The sequence below is a fragment of the Myotis myotis genome, unplaced genomic scaffold (assembly GCF_014108235.1).
Source record: "Myotis myotis isolate mMyoMyo1 unplaced genomic scaffold, mMyoMyo1.p scaffold_m19_p_3, whole genome shotgun sequence".
NCBI classification, from domain to species: domain Eukaryota; kingdom Metazoa; phylum Chordata; class Mammalia; order Chiroptera; family Vespertilionidae; genus Myotis; species Myotis myotis.
In genome coordinates this window covers 188236686-188250158 of record NW_023416335.1, presented here as the reverse complement: position 1 = coordinate 188250158, position 13473 = coordinate 188236686, and the positions used below count along the sequence as shown (strand labels likewise).

The 13473-nt window shown below is 42.9% G+C and overlaps 1 long non-coding RNA gene across 1 annotated transcript; it reads left to right on the top strand.

Moving 5' to 3' along the window:
• The first annotated feature begins 48 nt into the window (after positions 1 to 48).
• On the top strand, positions 49 to 5654 carry LOC118651107. Its single transcript, XR_004966114.1, has 3 exons — positions 49 to 177; positions 1722 to 1848; positions 3398 to 5654. It is a non-coding gene; the product is annotated as an uncharacterized LOC118651107 (long non-coding RNA).
• Positions 5655 to 13473: the final 7819 nt, after the last annotated feature.

Here is a 13473-nt window from a genome sequence, read left to right as displayed (position 1 = left end):
AAACTTCTGCAGGAGCTCTCTGGGAGGGCCTGGGGTTGAGTAATAGTTTGTCATTATCCGGGTTGCCCTGAACCCTTTTTTATGCGTGTACAGTAAAGTTATCTTACAGCTGCAGAACTGCCATTTTCAGAGGAGGTTTCCAGAGCTCATGTATTCCATCTCCCGTCTCCAACAGGAGTAAGCTAAAACCATCTGGGGGGGGGGGGGGGGAATCTACATTTCACCACTTCCTTTAATGAAATAGTTTGGTATTTAACTCCCTCATTGCCAGAGACAATTTTTTGTGCCGTCTAACCTGAGTCCACCCTGTCACGTTTCATCACGACTCCTCTTTCTCTGGGAGACAGAATAGAAAATCCATTCCGTGACAGTAGGAATGTCTGAGTAACCTCAAGAGAAGATGCTTGTTCCAAGTTTATTTTCTCTTCCTGGACAATCTACCGCTCTCTGTTCTTTCAACTGGATTTCCAAGGTGTCTCCCTTTAGAAAGTGTTTGCTGTTGAACCCCTCCTTTCCATGAAGAGACCAGAACATACCAGCTCAGAGTTCATTTAATCGTGCCTTTGTTCTTGTTGACATGCTCTTTTGAAAATACTTTGAGTCTATTTCAAGGCCAAGGGCTCTGTATTTCCAAGCAGGACAGATTCTTTTGAATGCAACGCTGGTATTGTGAAAAGTGCCTGGGCTTGGGGTCAGAAGCGCTGGTCTTGTCACGTACCAGCTGTTACTTGAGGCACATCTTCCATGTCTGAGAGGCTCCGTTTACTCATTTGGAAAACAGAAAATGGGGCTTTAACTGCTGAGGTCATTGTGAAGATAAAGAAAGAAATGTACTATAAGTGTACTCTATAAAAGTGCCAAGAATAATGACTTATGTTTAACAGGTGACCCACAGACACATTCCTTTAAGGGCAGGGCCTATAACTTTCATTTCTGTAGTTTTTCTTGATAAAGCCTCAGGACGCCGCTTTGTCCACAGGGTAAACTTTATGAGGATAGCTGACTGCCCAGCTCTTTGGTGGCTGAGGAAAACAAAGCAAGCTGAACAGGATTCAAAACCATTTTGTGGTCTGGAGAAGTCAAAATTGAAGGCCCCCATGCCAGATGGGTTGAAAGAGGTGCGGAGGAGGGTGCAGTGGTATCTGAACCAGGAAACCAGCTGAGGCAGAATCTATGGCAGTGATGGCGAACCTATGACACGTGTGTCAGAGGTGACATGCGAACTCATTTTTTTGGTTGATTTTTCTTTGTTAAATGGCATTTAAATATATAAACTAAATATCAAAAATATAAGTCTTTGTTTTACTATGGTTGTAAATATCAAAAAATTTCTATATGTGACACGGCACCAGAGTTAAGTTAGGGTTTTTCAAAATGCTGACATGCCGAGCTCAAAAGGTTCGCCATCACTGATCTATGGAATAGGAATGTAGGGAAAATAGAAAAACTGAGGTTTGGTTCTAAAGAGAAGGCTGACGCAGGCATATGTGGAAGAAAAAAGATGCCAGCAATATCCCCGTGGGGAAAAAATTAGTCTCTTGTCACTTTACCAGCTCTTAAGAGTTCATCTTGGTGCTGCTTTCTCTCTATTTCTGTGTTGCTTCAACAAACCCATTCTGGTCCTTATTTGTGGAAGTGGGATTTCTTTTTCCAGATGTTCAGATTGATTATCTAGAAGGGTGCAGAAGTAATTGCTGTAAAAATAATTTCTTTCCCCCCAGAAGACACAGGATCTTGCCTCCATCTTGCCCTTCTTCTCCACAAGAGCCCCAGACCCAGGAGATGGCTGCATTGACACTTTGGGGAGTACAAGGGACAAATGTCAACACTGCTTCAATGTGACTCCAGGTGAAGTGGGCAGGATTGCTTAGGGGTTGAGCAACCTGCTCCACAAGAGTTCTGCGGAGGGAAATGAGATTTGGGTGGGAAACACTAAGCCTGGAGATTACTGAGGGCCAGGGAGGGGTTTGTTTATAGAGGGTGAGGCCTTCTCTCTTGTTTTCAACTAGACCAGATGAACGGAGGGATGGGGGGGGGGGGGAGGGTTGGAAGGTCATGTCCACTCCACAGCTTACCTCTTTGATCAACGCAAGTGAAGCACCCTGGCGGCAGCTGCTCATTTATTTTTCTACCTAGAGTGCTTGACCCACAAAAGGATACCAGGTGATAAATAGCTACTTATACGCAATGATTTTCGGTTCGTGGAATGACAGATGCAGAGAGCTGAGTTAAACACATTCCTCAGTTCATTAATAGGCTGTGCAAGGTTGCATTCTGGTTTTATTTTGGTTATTTGTTTTTCCCTTTCACCCCTGACCTTCACTCCTATTTTGCTTCTTCCCCCTTCCTCGCTTCCCCACCCTTCCAGCTGCCAGTCACTGACTCACATATGATAGTCTCAAATGCTAGGACAAGTACTCTCATATTTGTGCTCCATGGACCTCTGTAAGAGCCTCTCTGAGCACAGACCCAACATGGGGGATTACTGGCATAAAGTATATGAATATTTAATTTTTACTCAATACCCTCCCGGTTGCTTTCTAGAGATGCTGTGCCAGTTTAAGGCTGCTCCAGAAATACATGAATAAGTCTTATTTCCTTGAATCTTCTTCATCACTTGGTATTACTCAGCTTTCTAATCATTGTGTATTGGATGTATATAAAGTAGTAAGTCACTGTTTCAAAATTTGTATTTCTCTGATTTCCTGATCTTCCTAGAAATACATATCTCATCTCATACTTGGTATCCATTTTCTAAATTGTGTATTCCATGTTTTGTTCACTTTTCTTTTGGGTTTCCAGTCTTTTTCATGTTGATTTGTAAGAGTTTCTTGTATATGTGAGACACAATAATATCTATGTATGTAGATACTATAATTTTTGTATGTGTTGTTCTTATCCAGTTTGGAATCCAGGTCATACTTATTCATCTCATAAAGTGATTGCCATTTTAATTTTGATAATGGTTATTTATCTATGCAAGGTTTTAAATGTATTCTTTGCCAATTTTGACACTTCATTATAATGTGTCTAGGTATGAATCCTCCCATTTATGCATGTTGCCTACTTCTCCATAAGTCTACTTTTCTATTCCATTTTTAACCTTCATTTTTCAGAAAAAGATTAAAATGTATATAGTGTTTATTTATTTATTCTCAATGCACACAAGTCCTATAGTGTTCTCTTGTATTTATTTCTCTTCTTACTGGGGTATTTCTTCCAAGAGACTATTAAAAGAGGTTTATAGGTCCTGCGATGTCATTATTGCCCCAGATTTCAAAGATAGTTTAATCAGTGTCAAAGTTCTAGGGTGAAGGTTCTTGTCTTTCAATAGTGAAACAGTTATTCTCTTGTCCAGCATCCATTGTTGATATTAAGAACTCCTGTTCTTTTTCAGGGGATCTACACCTTCTCTGGAAACTTTCAGAATCGTCATTTTTGTTTTTGGTTTCTTGGAACACACATTTATTTTCTTTTGAGCCTTCATGGCATGACACCAAAGGAATGAAAATTGGTACAAACTTCAACAATGAAGAGAATGTGAAGAAGGTCTGCAGAGGATAAACGATGGTGTGATATGTGGATTACAGGAAGCAGGAGGAGGACTGAGGGCAGATGAAGTGAGGTACACAGAGGAAGGTGCTGTGAAGACAGACACTCTGCAGGCAGTTGTCCAGGGCTATTTTTCTTGAAGAATTCTAGAAGGGCTCAGTACTAAGAACTATAGATTTGATGGTGGACAAGCAGGAGATACAGTGGAAACCCCCTTACTTCTTCACCCAGAGGTCATGGCGGAAGGATTGTTCCTCTCTAAAGAAATTGAACAAGCTGCTCTTACTAGTAGTGTGGGAGCTAATGCCACATCTGGGTCTATTTCTACTTAGCCTGAAATGGAGCCCAATAGTCAACCATGCCTGCTGGTGTACACTGAATTAATGGTCAGTTTTGCCAGTCCCCTCAGTGAGTAGGTATTTGAGAGAATTATGATATATGAAAAAGAAACACTGCGAAATAGAGAAATGACCAAAAGGAATACAAGAGATAATTCTGGGTAAATACGGAGCTTGAATAAAGTGAATTTGTATCCTCTAGAGATATTTATAAAGACTCTACATAAATTAAATAAGAAGAAAAATCTAATTAAAAAGTTGGAGGATAAAAGTAGAGGAAAAATAAAAGAAAAAGATATATATGAAATGATCAATAAAAATATAACACTTAGAATAATCCAGGATGGCCCAGTAGCTCAATTGGTTAAAGGTTGTGGGTTTGATCCCCAGTCAGGGCAAGAAGCAACAAATGAATGCATAAAGTGACTTTCCACTAGGATTGTATAACTAGCAAAAGTAATTGTGAATTTTAAAGGCAGAAGAAAAGACATTTGCAGACAGGTGCGATGCTTACTTCTATACGTTTAAAAAATAATTAACACATTTTTTCAATTATAGTTGACATACAATATTATATTAGTTTCAGGTCTACACATCTTTTTAAGAAGGTCATTTGAGAACACACTCCTGCAAGATGAGGGTGTAAAAAGCAAACTAGAGGGAGATGTAGGATCTGGAGGCAGTATCTCCAACCTCGAACAGTAGTGAAGAGAGATACAGTTTTGCTGCAGGTCTAGTGAGAGACCAGTACAGATTTTACAGCTGAAGAAAACACTAATTTGTATCCTCCACCATCTATGAAGACATCATAAGCACAGAAAAGTTAGTTCAATGGACTGAGATCACACAGTAGTAAGTAGCAAGTTAGCCATCAGGACACAGCCAGGCTGACTTCCCAGCCTGAACTCTTACTCCTTATCATATGTTGTTTTTTTTCTTGTAACTTATCTTAAAGTGAAATGTTTCCACTGGGAAAATGAAAACAGCAGTACGTTCCATGTGTGCAAAGCACTCATTAATTAGAGTCAGGATGCAAAAAAAAGGCTATGTAAAATTGCTAAATTAACAAATAACTTTAGAGAAATCAAGAAATAGTTCCTAGAGAAATGAAGGTAACCACCAGGAGAGAAAATTTAGACTGAAAGGTGATTTAGTTGAGGGAGAGGGCATGGGCAGGAGGAAGAGGAAGGCAAGAGATGGCTTCTTTGCATGTTAAGTCTTCCTCACCTTTTAAAAAATTAAATTATGTGAAGGTATTACTTTGAAAAAATTGTAATGCTATTTCTGTGTACTTTTAAAATGGAAAATAGGGCTTATTTGGAAGATAAACCACATGAGCAATTATAACAATATGCAAAGGCATGGAAGGGAAAAAGTTCATGGCTTGGTGGAGAACAGTATGGTTTAGATGACTTGACCATAGGGTGGTTGGGGGTTGGTAGGAGTCACTGTAGATGACTCTGAAACAGTGGACCAGGACAAGGCTGTGGAAAGCATCAAATGCCATGCTAAGAAATTTGGAATTTTCTTTGTTGGCCATGGGACACTATGAAAGATTTTGAGCAGCGTGGTTCCATCTGTGGTTTAGAAGGCTCATCCCTATGGCAGTTTGGAGCAAGGTTGAAAGTGTGGGAATGACAGGACACAGGAAGGCCAGAGCAGAGGCAGTTCAACAATTTAAGAGACTCTTACAGGCCTGAATTAAGGCTTTCAACCTATAAGGAAACTGAAGTTCCAGAAGTGTGGCTGTAATAAAAAAATCTTCCTGACACTTTAGCTGTGTCCCTGAATGGCTGTCTGTTGTCCCACACCCTCCTGTTGGCTGGGGTGTCCCCTTCCCAGTGACACACTGATGGGGTGGCAGGTGGGTGGCAACGAGTGGGCCACGTGGCATCACCCTTCCCTGCCTCATTCGAGAGCCACTAGGAGCCCACACCTGGGCGGTGTCTCATTTCAGCTTTTTAGAGCTTACTATAAACTATTTTTTGGCCATTTTTCAAGACATGTTTTAGCTTTTAGTACAGGATTTTTACCAACTTCTCCCCACCCCCCTATACACCCTTTAATGATTCCCTTGGTTTTCATAAAGACTCTTTCAATTTTTCCCTCTGCTTTGCCAGTTCATCGAAGAAGTAGGATTATTTTTCTCCTCCTTTTATTATTAGTACGTATTTTAAAAATAATATAATGGAAAAAATGAATATAAACTTCTGGCCTCCTGCTCTCTAGGTTCACACCCACTGGTGTCCTCCCTCTGAGGCTTGTTAACTTTCTACCCCGTCGGGTGTGTGTCTGTGTGACCAGGAGCCCTCAGATGGCTTTTAGCCCGGTTGCTCCTGTTCCCATCATTTTCTCCCTGCCTTCTTACCTACTTCCATCCCTGCCTTTCTCCTGCCCTCTGGTTGCCAGGCAACATAGCTCAGGGGCAAGAGAAGCTGGCTGGCGATGCCCAGCTGAAAAAGCATTGGTGTTTCTTCCTCTTGTAGCAGCCTCCTGGCTGGGAATGGGCAACTTGCTAAAGGTCAAAGGCAGCCATCCATAGCTGTGGCATTCTCTCTACTAGGCGTAAACCTAACTCGGAGGGGAAATACTTGAGGGCAGGGAATGGGGTGAAGTAGGGCAGTTAGTTTTCCCTTCACACCCAAAAGGCCACGTGGCTCCTGCCTCCTGGCAGGAGAGGGTCAAAGTTGAGCTGAACAAGTCTTTGTGCATTTTAGGAATGTGGATCTCCTTTCCTTCTATGCCTCTCCTTTGGAAGACTGACTTCTTGAGATTTAGATTTGACACTGCCAACATGACAAATTCTCTTGCTTGTCGAGGTTGAATATTTGGGCTGGAGATCTACTTCCCTGTATCATGTTGCTCAACATATGATCTAGGGACAAATAGCTTAAGTATAACATGGGAGTTTGTTAGAACTGCAAACCTCAGTCCCACCCTAGACCTGCTGAACCAGAACTTGCATTTTGTCAGAATGGCCAGGTACTTTTTATGCACATTAAGTTCGAGAATCACCAATTAAATACTCTACACTCTACTTCGTTAGAATGAGAGCATGCGGCTGAATGCAGGACTTTCATGTTCCAGAGATTTCTGCCTCTCCCCTGCCCAGTGGTGCATCACAGAGCCACAGTGTTGCAGTGGAGGGGGTGGAGGAGTGGGATGGGGTGGGGGGAAGAGGGGTGCAAATGCAGACACTGTCTCAGCTGGATGGGAGCCTCTTCCCCTTTCTCCTTCATCCTTATCTTACCCAGGGTGAGACCAGGCATGCACAGATGTGCTATCTCACCTTATCCTGGCATAATCTTATGAGATAACAAAGCAGGGGGTATTAATCAAGTTTTAAACAATGAACCCCAATTTTGTTGATGAGGAAATGACTATCTAGTTTAAGTTCACAGAGCTAGGAACCAGACTCACCATTGTGATTGCTGAATATCTCACTTTCCATCTTCCTTTTGCATGTGACCTAGGTTAGGACTTCCAGTCCTTTTCATCATGAACCTCAGAAAAATAATTACTATGAAAAGAAAAAGCAATCAGAAACAAAATGCTGGGTTTGGGTTGACTCATAAATTCCACCACATAGGGATAAAACTAAGGACTTTTTCCTGAGCCTCTGCAAATGATTCCAGTAGTTCAGAGGCCCTTTTGAACAGGAGGTTACATGGATTGAGTTTCAAAGAAAAGAATGTCAAAAGAAATCTTCCAGATGAGAATGGCCTCCAGATGTGAACATTGCTCTTCCAGATGTGTGGAAGTATGGGGGTGGGGGAAATGGGGGAGTGAGATGCCTCACATGTCTGCAAAATGAAGTGGAAAAATATCTCTCAGCCACAGGGGAAAGTAGGACAAAGGGAAGAGTAATGAAACGAGAGAAACAGAATCCAAGTTAAACTCTTCAACGTGGGATCATGCTAACTGGAAGGAATCATTCCCACGTGGGCTGACATTCTAAATATGCGGTCAACATCGAGGCCACGCCTCAAACTGTGCTGCTAGAGAGAAAACTCAGAGGGTATTGTGCCTGCAGGAACTCATGCTCCTCTAAGCGGATCTGATTCGCCCTTTAGAGGAATTTCCCTGTAAATTGTCCAAACTGCAGAGCAGGCTGGACGGGCTTTGAGTCTTACTCGCGGGAGAAGAGAACTGAGGCCAGAAATGCGGAAGGAGAGGGAGCCAGCAACTACACAGTCCTTTCTTTCTTCAGCTTCTGAATCAGCAACTCATTCTTTCGGGGATCACCTGTTTTGTTCCTTTTCAATGGCTAGGAAGTCCCATGTTTCACAGATGAGTAAATCTGAAACCACAGAAAACAGGCTTTGTGGCCAAGTGACCATGGTTTGTCACATTTCTGAAATCTGAGCCATTGTCAAACTCCTGGCTGCATGGAATGAAACCCCTTTATTTTCCTGTTTAGCATTTTCACCTTCTCCAGAAAGATTGGCCAAATTACTCTCCCACACATTCCTCTTCTCCCAACCCCTAATTTCCATGTCATTCTGGACATGTGATTTTTATTCTCTTGTCTATATTTTTCAGCGACACAAATAACTCATTCTTTGCTGGTCCCACTGGCGGTGGTCCACATTTTTATCTCCCTCTAAGGTTTTCAGTATTTAAAGAACATATGCCAACAAAATTGGTTAATTTAAGTTGCTAATTATTTGTGTCATTCAAACATGTGCACATGTAACAATGCCTATATACCAATCACACATGTACAAGTCATAATCTCTGGCCAATATGCTAATAATGCAATTAATAATTACCAACGTGTACAAGTTTACTAGCTACCTTCTGTTTTCTTATGTGGTAACTACTTTTTCTCTTTGATCTTCAGCTCAACACATTTCTCAAAGCTCATACTAGTCAGAAGGTAGATTATCCAAGTAAAAGGTTCTGAGATCATTGCAAGGGGAACGCATCAGTGCACCCTTGGTACATGGATATATGTCATTGCTCTGGGAACAAGTACCAGGAAGTACAGTAGTATTATGATCATGATTATCACCACCAACATCATCACCAACATCATCATCATCATCATCATCATCATCATCATCATCATCATTATTGGCTAATTTTGAGTTCTTTATTTCCCTTTATTCTAATTGGAGTTGAATTTTCAAGCTACTGTTTAGGCCTGATTCTGAGCAAATTTTGATATTTGATTAGTACCGGATTCCATTTTATAAAATTGATTCTGTCCTGACACACTAGAATATACTTCCATAAATTTGTATACTTAAACCCACTTAGATTTGGTTTAAAGCTTAAGAGGATAAGTGAGCTAGGTTTTGTTCAGTCTGTGGTTTAAAAAAATGTACACACTTCACTCTGACTTTTAGCTACAAACTTGATGTATTTCATGCCTTTGAATCAAATAGATTCTGTTTGGCATTTGTGGTGGCAAGTTATTTAGTTCTTGTGAGTTGGTTGTATCATCATCTTTTAAAAAAATTCCAGAGAGCTTGTTGCTACCATGAGCCTCTTTTGCCCCCAAATGCTGCACCACAGGCCTTGAATCATTACATCCTGCATGAGCGTCAGGGTCATACAGACTGTCTTCTGCCTTCTTATCTAGGCTTTCCCCACACTGCCTCACTGTGCCACACATCTACTCCAGGAGAGGTGGTGTTTAAAAATTAAAAAAAATCTTTTTCAATTAGAGTTTATATTCAATATATTATTTTTTAGTGGTTTTAGGTGTACATCATAGTGTTAAGACAATCATTTACTTTACAAAGTGTTCCTTTGCTATTTCAAGTACCCACCTGACAGCATACATAGTTGTTACAATATTATTGACTATATTCCCTGTGCTGTACTTTACATCCCCGTGACTATTTCGAAACTACCAATTTGTACTTCTCAATCCCTTTACCTTTTCACCCAGTCCCCCAACCCTCCTCCCTCCTGGCAACCATCAGTCTGTTCTCTGTATCTATGAGTCTGTTTCTGTTTTGTCTATTCATTTACCTTGTTCTTTAGGTTCCCCATATAAATGAAATCATATGGTATTTGTCTCTCTCTGACTGACTTATTTCACTCAGCATAATACCCTCCAGGTCCATCCATGCTATCACAAATGTTAAGATTCCACATTTTTATGGTCAAATAATACTCCATTGTATATATAGGGTGTGACAAAGGTAGGTTTACAGTTGTGAGCACACAAAATATAGGGTTTATCCTTATATTATTATTTATTAACTAGAGGCCCAGTGCACAAAAATTTGTGCACTCGGGGGGGGGGGGGTGGGTGGGTGGGGAGGCGGGGTCCCTCAGCCCAGCCTGTGCCCTCTCGCAGTCTGGGACCCCTTGGGAGATAATGACCTGCTGGCTTAGGCCTGCTCCCGGGTGGCAGAGGGCAGGCCTAATCCCTAGGTGCAGCCCCTGGTTGGGCTCAGAGCAGGGCCCATTGGGGAGTTGGGGCGCCGCCCCCTGTCATGCACAGAGCAGGGCGGATCAGGAGGTTGTGATGCCACCCTCAGTCACGCTCAGGGTAGGGCTGATTGGGGGGTTGGGGCACTGCCCCCTGTCACACTCAAGGCAGGGTCGATGGGGAGGTTGTGGCACCACCCCCTGTCACACACAGAGCAGGGCCGATCAGGGGGCTGGGGAGCTCCCCCCTGTCACACACAGAGCAAGGTCAATCAGGGGGTTGGGGAGCTCCCCCCTGTCACGCACAGAGTAGGGCTGATAGGGGAGTTGGCGCACCGCCCCCTGTCACACACAGAGCAGGGCAGATCAGGGGGTTGGGGCACCGCCCTCTATCACCCACAGAGCAGGGCCGATCAGGGTGTTGGGGCGCCACCACTCTCACACTCAGGGCAGGGCCGATGGGGAGGTTATGGCTCTACCCCGTCACACACAGAGCAGGGCCCGTGGGGTGAGGGGGTTGGGGCGCCGCACCCTGTCACACACAGAGCCGCAGGGCGATCAGGGGGTTTGGGCGCTGCCCCCTGTCACACTGATCCCGGTGCTGGGAGGCATATTACTCTTTTACTATATAGGGTAGAGGCCTGGTGCATGGGTGGGTGCCAGCTTGTTTGCCCTGAAGGGTGTCCTGGATCAGGGTGGGGGTCCCCACTGGGGTGCCTGGCCAGCCTGGATGAGGGGCTGAGGGCTGTTTTCAGGCTGGGACTGAAGCTCCCAACTGCTACTTTTTTTCTTTCTTTTTTTTTATTCTGGGCCAGCTTTAGCTCTGAGGCTCCAGCTCTTAGGCCTCTGCTCCTGAAAGCAGGTATCTGGTTTGTTTCGGTTCTACAATCGAAACTCTGTATCAACTCCAGCTCTGAAATTCCTGCTCGTTGAAAGCTGGTTTCTGGTGTTTTGTTTAGAGTCTATATTTGTTACAATGTTTGAAACTGCAGGCTCAGAGGCCTGCAGTGGCAGGCGGGGAACGTTGGAGTCCTTCGTCACTGAAGCAAGCAAGCCTCATGTTTGTTTCAAGCTGTCTGGCTGCCGGCCGCCATTTTGGCTGACAGTTAATTTGCATATCTCGCTGATTAGCCAATGGGAAGGGTAGTGGTCGTACGCCAATTACCATGTTTCTCTTTTATTAGATAGGATTATTGTATTATTTTCCATATGAACAACTGTAAACTTATTTTTGCCCCACCCTGTATGGACCACAGCTTTGGAATCCACTCGCCTGTTGATGGGAACTTGGGTTGCTTCTATATCTTGGCTATTGTCGATAATGCTGCAGTGAACACAGGGGTGCATAGATCCATTGCACTTGCTTCCCTGAGTCTAGCTGGTCTTTACAGAGAGAAGGCAAATGGCTTTTCTCCTCTCACAATGCAGGTCCCTGCTGGAGAGAGGATATCAACTGTGTCCTTTGCAGCAAATCATACCTCAGCAGTGACTAAAGATAAAAACCTAGCCCTTGTTTTTGGAATCCAAAGGATGTGAATGTCATTTGGAATGTTCCTTTTTGTTGACTTGCCCTCCACCTTTCAGGTAAACCTGTCTGAAAGCTCTGCCCTCTTGCATGTATGTGTTCATTCTTTTCTTTTGGTAACTTGAGCTGGAGAAAATGCCTCAGGAATGACTGCTCTCCATCCATGAGTTCTTTTCTGCATGCTATGCACCTGGTCATATCATATTAATCTATTAGATTACATCTACATTTGTTGCACGCCTATGTGCCAAGCAGTTTACTTACATTGATCACATTTATTGTTACTTACAACCCAATCAGCTAGATAGTACTGTCTCCATTTTACAGATGAGCAAACTGAGGCTCAAAGAGGCTGAATCCCTTGCCCAAGACGAATTAGCTAGAAATCAGATTAAACTGCTCTGTCTGATTCTAGAGCCCCATCTCCAAGGACCTTAGTTCTGATTCAGGTTACCCTAGGACAGTGGTCGGCAAACTCATTAGTCAATAGAGCCAAATATCAACAGTACAATGATTGAAATTTCTTTTGAGAGCCAAATTTTTTAAACTTAAACCATACAGATAGGTACATTGTTATTAATTTAATTAGGGTACTCCTAAGGCTTAGGAAGAGCCACACTCAAGGGGCCAAAGAGCTGCATGTGGCTCGCAAGCTGCAGTTTGCCGACCACGGCCCTAGGAGGTCCTCCGTGATTTCAAGAAATCCTCAAATGCCCCAACCAATCTACTTGAATTCATTTTATTAATAAACATAATGATGCCTATATGTCTCATAGGTGTGTGATGAAGTGAAAAGAAGGAGACAAGTATGTCAAACCTTGAAAGGTTAGAAATCACCCTCTACATTAAAAGGAAGATTTCAGGTAAAAAAAAGTAGATGTTTCCTTTAGAATGACTTTTGCCACAGGTGTGTGAACCTGCCACCACCCTTTTCAGTGGGCAGATTGATTTAATTCTGTAGCTGAACCTGATTGGGCAGATTCCTTTCAGGTTCATGACCCTGCTCTTGGAGATGCAGAATCTGTAACTGCTAGGCCCTGCATGATGGAACAAAAGGCTGGAGTTATCAGAGTGAGATAACACAGGATCAAGGACTTGATACTCATTTTATAGAACAATTGAAAATGCAGATATTCATTCTAGAACTTGTAACAAGGTAGTGTTTCTATTAAAAACTGTATAAACCATTTCCCCTCAAGTTTATTTTCTTGGGCGTGCCCCTGACACCTTCAAGAACAACTTCTCTTGGCCACCAGAGGATAAGTCTATGTATGTATACAGTAGAAGCATGGTTGAGGGAGGTTTATACCCTCAATGTGCCTCCTTCCGTAGAGTACTTGAGGCACACCGACACAAATGTGAGGCGCCAGCAGTGCTGGTGTTTCCAAGGATGACAATTGATGTGCTCCAATGTGCTCCTGGAGCTTGGCAGACCATCCTGGGGGTATAGAACTAGTCCTCTGAAAGTCACAGTATAACTCTGCAGTCTGTCTTATCATGAGAAATGGTGTTTCTGGAGGTCGCACAGAAAACTTTACTTATGGCATGGAGAAGACTACTGAATTCAAAAAGACTGAGGAGAAAAGGGGTTTAATTTCTGAGCCCTCAAAATAAACTTTTAGAAAAGCGCCTTTTCATGTTGTTGTTGTTGTTGTTGTTGTTTCAATTAAC